Here is a 5160-nt window from a genome sequence, read left to right on the forward strand (position 1 = left end):
ATAAGGCATTTACAGTTCGACGAAGAACTATTTTGCGGGTCGAAATCGTGCGCGGCAGAGTAGACCCCATATAAAACTGTATAATTTTAAAAAAAACTTTCACGGGAGAAATTGCAACAACACTAGTTCAACACATACTACATGATCATACACTAATTCATCACATACTGCAAGATCATACATACTACATTCTTCTACTAGTACTAGAGGGGGTGGGGGATCTTGCGGCGGCGAGGCCGAGGTCAATGTACCAAAATGGACGAGCTCGCGGCCGAGGACGACGCGGTGGAGGAGCTCAGTCCTCCTAGTCGGAGCTGACGAGATCGATGAACTTTTGCCTCTGCTCCTCGCGGATGCGCTGCCACTCGTTGTTCTTGTCCTTCGCGGCAAGGTCCGCCGCGGCCGCCTGCTTGAGAATGAGGTCTTCGAGCTCCTCATCGTGGCGCCGACGCTCCGTCTCCTCGAGCAAGCTCCGTTCGGCAATGGCGGCCGCGACCGCATCGACATCGCCCACGAAATCTTCGGGCCCGACGACCCCTCGGAGCTCGATCTCCTCCGGCTCCTGCTTGACGGCAACGAGGTCGCGGTCCTCCGGCTCCTTCGACCACTCCCTCTTCACGGGGAGAAGCGCCGCGCCGGAAGAGAAAGTGCTGGCCGAGGAGGGCGTACGCCCGTGCCGGCGGTTGTACTCCTCCGTCTCGCGACGGAGGAGCCTCGGCGGCGGCTCGAGGCCCTTGTTTGTCCACTTCCTCGTCGCCGCGCTTCCTCGCGCCGTCCGAGCGGACACGCTGCTCGCGCTCGGGGTCGTCGCCCCCACCGGAGCTGCGTCCGGAGCTCCACATGCGGCTCCACATGGCGGCTGGAGGCGGAAGGGGGCTCACCGGCGGCGAGAAATGTGAGGGGGGAGTGGGGAATTGCGGCGGAAGGAACGTGGTCCTGCGGCAGGAAAAGGAACGTTGCATATTTTTTAAGAACCCCTAAAAATGTATTTTCAAGTTAAGAAAATAAAGTTGAGATAATTAATAAAGATTAGAGATTTTCTGTGCATGTTCACCTCAACCATAATATCGGGAGGCTGGCTGGCTTCGTGAGAGCAACTAGTTAACGAGCGCTCCTTCGGGAGCCTCTGATGATCAGCGCCACTTCGCGCGCTCTCAACCGTCCGCCACGTCTCGCGCTCTGGACGCTCCCTCCGGATTTTGTTTTACTTTTATTTTTCTGCACGCGTTTTCGGCTTTTTAAATGGTTTTTTTCTGGGTTGTTTTGACGTTTCGATTTTCCAACTGTCTTCCTTAGCTTTTGGATCAAAATAAATTTCTTTTGCATCAAAAAACGTGTTTTTTATCTTTCACGAGTCACGGTTTTGCTTTCGCGAGGGGCACGGTTTGGCTTTTGCCAGAGTCACGGTCGTGCCTCTCAGAAACGAAAAAAACATGCTTTCTGTTTTTTTTCGTGAGAGGCACGATCGTGCTTTCGCGGGAGTCACGACCGTGCCTCTCGAAAACGAAAAAAACTGCATTTTTTATTTTTTTCTTCCGCGGGAGGCACGGTTTTGTTTCCGCGAGAGGCACGGTTGTGCTTCCCCGAGAGTCTGTCGGAAACAGAAAAAAAGGTGTTTTCTGTTTTTTCTCCTTCCGCGAGAGGCACGGTTATGCTTTCACGAGAGTCATGGCCGTGCCTCTCGAAAACGGGAAAAAAACGTGTTTTTTATTTTTCTTTCCGTCTGCGAGAGGTACGGTTATGATTTCGAGAGAGGCGTGGGCGTGCCTCTTTCAGAAAGGGAAAAAACCCATGCTCCCGGTTCGGGTTTTTTGTCCGTTTTTTTCATGAAAAAAAGTTCGTCAAAACCTATTAACATCGGATCTAGTTTTGAAGATCTCGACGCGAGGAATCCAGCGATGAAAACAGTTTAAGATTTGAACGCACAGTTTAAAACATAAAACATTTTGAATAAACATATCTACGAAAAAGAGAAAACTCCCCATTATGACAATTGGCGCACATGTAGAGAAATAAAGATTGCATATTTAACACGAATGTGGTCGAGGTGGGCGTGGCCGCGTGCGTGATGAAGAGGTAGTGACGCATAGTGACGCATAGCGGGCCGCAACCATTGTTGAATGCGACGTGGGATGGCATAGTGACGCATGTCTCGTGCCCGCCCATCGAGATCCCCTAGATGGCCTACCTCTCTGCCTCCACGCCCATGCACTGCACCTGGGCGCGCCAGCGGTACTCCTCCTCGTCAGTGAGCACCCGGTCCAGCACCGAGAGCAGCCTGCTCCATGCGCCCCCGCTGGGCCCGAAGACGGTGGGGGCGGTCGCCTTCTTCGAGGCGAGCGCCTGGAAGCGGGAGGCCGTGCCGGGGATGTGGAGAGGAGGCAGCGGCGGGTGAGGCGGAGTGGGGCGAGGGAGAGGAGGGAGGTGATGGTCGGGTGGGGGCGGCGGAGAACCGATCGGCAGCGGGGAGGGCGTTCGTGGGTGATGTGAGGGAGGTAGCAGTCCTCCTTTTCAGTTTTTCTCCAGAGAAAGAGTTGGAGAGAAACAAAGGAATATTTGATTGTTTTTCCATAATTAAGCAGATCGCGGGGAGGGAGATCCGCAAACCGTGGGGAAGGAGACTGCAGGCCGCACACGTCTGCGGCAAAACATTGATCGTGTGCCGTTCGATCCAAAGGCAGACCATCAAATTAACATCCACTCTTATATCTCATTACATGGATCCGATTGGATGATTCAGGTTATCCCGTGTATACACTTTATGGGTATGGCTTTATGGGAATTTATGTTTGCTCCTTTTATAGGAGTAGTATAGAAACGGCAAGGAAACTTGTGACTAGTTGCCACACCATCGCACCACACCCACGGCAAAAACAAAACAGAAAATAAAGCAAGTGGTGCAAACCGGAATTGTAGACAGTGTAAAGTGGTCGATTTCTAAAATATGTGCAAATGTGTCAATTTGTGACGAACGGGTGCTCTAAACTGGAATTAACTCCTTTTTTCATTTAGTTTTACAGGTTTCATGTCAAAAAATCTACCGGAAGTCCATAACCATTGAATAGACATTACAATATATGAAAAATAAAAGAACTAGAAGATTGATTACAATATTTTAATGCTAGATGGTGGACAAAAAAAATCTGCAAGTTGGAATTATGGACAACAAATAAAGGAAGATTCTTCAGAACTGGATTTAGTTGGACAAGAACAACATAAAAATTAGTGGTGCCAAGTTATGAAGGTACCAACCAGTGGCGTGTAAACACAGTAGGCAATCACGGTGCTGCTTTTAGCAAACCATCTGACAACCATTCCGTGTAACTGGGAATATAAGGATCGCATCGGAGATTAAAATCCCTCTCAGAACTGAAGATGGCACAAGATCTCTGGTTTTCCATATCGTATGATACAAGCTTTTCATTCCATGCAAAGACATGAAAAAAGATCGATTTGCATTCCATATCGACTGCGACAAACCTCATTGTGGCCTGTAGTCTTTGAATGGGTGAGATGTGTTGAATCTCCGCAACTTGCTCTTTTTATATTAGTATATATGAATTAACTTTGGCGAGTAACTAGATTTGCAAGATCAAATAGAAGGGGAAAATGGTTCGATTTTATTAGTTGCATCGGACAAATAGAACACACTATGCGGATGCCATGAAAAACTTTTATTCTATTTGTCCATCGACCAGACTGGCCTTGCACGGAGTGCCCAACTCAAAAGTGAACAATGTAACCTGCAAATGAAATTAAAAATCTCTTAATTAACTAATTTCCATACATGGAGATAGTAAGTAAGCAAAGATATGTGACAATATAAACAGTTTTTCTCAAACAAAACACACATAAACACATCAATTATACGTTAATATCAACAACAAAACAAACCTGCACAGTTGTCTCCTTCATGCAACGCGTTGCCGCACCAACGAGTGATGGCAGCCCACCTTTGTAGACTGATCTGAGCCAAATCTGCGGCGGTAAACGCATTGCAAATTGCCAGGAGGTTCACTGAACGCGTCACTACTTGGCAGCATGCCTGGCTTGGTTCGAATGGCCAGTGCACACCTTTTCTAATATTGAACTTACAGTGTTCCATCACCTCATCTTTTTCAATGGCAGCTTGAGACTTACTTGCCCATGTATGGTTTGGGAAAAAAGAGACCGTCACAAAAACTAGGAGGTAGAACATGGCAACCGCTCTAGCACTAGTCATATCAATCAACTTTGAAAGATGCGGACCAATACTTACGCAGGCAGGTGAATAGGTATATGTATGTTTTTGATCGATGTGTGATTGTGTATCACCTAGGCTCTCTATTTATATAAGCATTGTGCTATGGGAAATGCTCAGTTATCTTCATGCTTAAGTCATGCATGGGTGATATCTTGCTAGAAATTTTTTTGGTTGCATTTGATTCATTTAGTACTCCCTCCGTCTGGGTTTACCGGGCCCGAGAGCCAAAACACGGAGACCAAGTCATGCACTCTTCTAGGCACAATTAACAGCATGCGCAGTAATTTAGAGGCATTGGTTGCTAGTGATTTAAGTGGATGCATGCGTGCGCTTGCATGTAATTGGCTGCATACTCGCCGGGCCTAATTAAGTGCAGCCATTTAAGTGGTTGCATGCGTTTCATTGCAACCAACACAGTGAACAACTGGGGTAGTCACTTAAATTACTGCGCATGCAGCCAATTACATGCAAGCGCACGCATGCATCCACTTAAATCACTAGCAACCAATGCCTCTAAATTACTGTGCATGCTATTAATTGTGCCTAGAAGAGTGTATGACTTGGTCCCCGTGTTTTGGCTCTCGGGCGCAATAAATCCGGACGGAGGGAGTAAATAGTAGGAACGGTCACATGCATTTGTTGGTTTCTTTTCATCCTTGCATGCATCAATTTAATGTACCTTGGAATGTGAACATGTGGTGAAAAGAAGTGAAAATAACACTGTTCGAGAATTCATCTGATTAATCAGTTAACAGGCTAGTTAATTGCTACTCATAGCATGACCGAACCGAATAACACATATTCGTCGCGTTAACATGTCAAGCCCATTAATTGACCAGTTAGACCGATTAATCAGTTGTCATACCGATTAATCCTTGCTGGCCCATTAACGAGTGGGAAAACAAAGCCCAAATTTT

At 47.2% G+C, this 5160-nt stretch overlaps 1 long non-coding RNA gene across 1 annotated transcript; it reads right to left on the reverse strand.

Moving 5' to 3' along the window:
* Positions 1-3597: 3597 nt before the first annotated feature.
* Positions 3598-4288, reverse strand: LOC123175837 (uncharacterized). The gene is made up of 2 exons (XR_006488186.1): positions 3895-4288; positions 3598-3743 (listed from the first exon to the last, which is right to left on the reverse strand). It is a non-coding gene; the product is annotated as an uncharacterized lncRNA (long non-coding RNA).
* Positions 4289-5160: the final 872 nt, after the last annotated feature.

This window comes from Triticum aestivum, chromosome 1D, assembly GCF_018294505.1.
Source record: "Triticum aestivum cultivar Chinese Spring chromosome 1D, IWGSC CS RefSeq v2.1, whole genome shotgun sequence".
NCBI classification, from domain to species: domain Eukaryota; kingdom Viridiplantae; phylum Streptophyta; class Magnoliopsida; order Poales; family Poaceae; genus Triticum; species Triticum aestivum.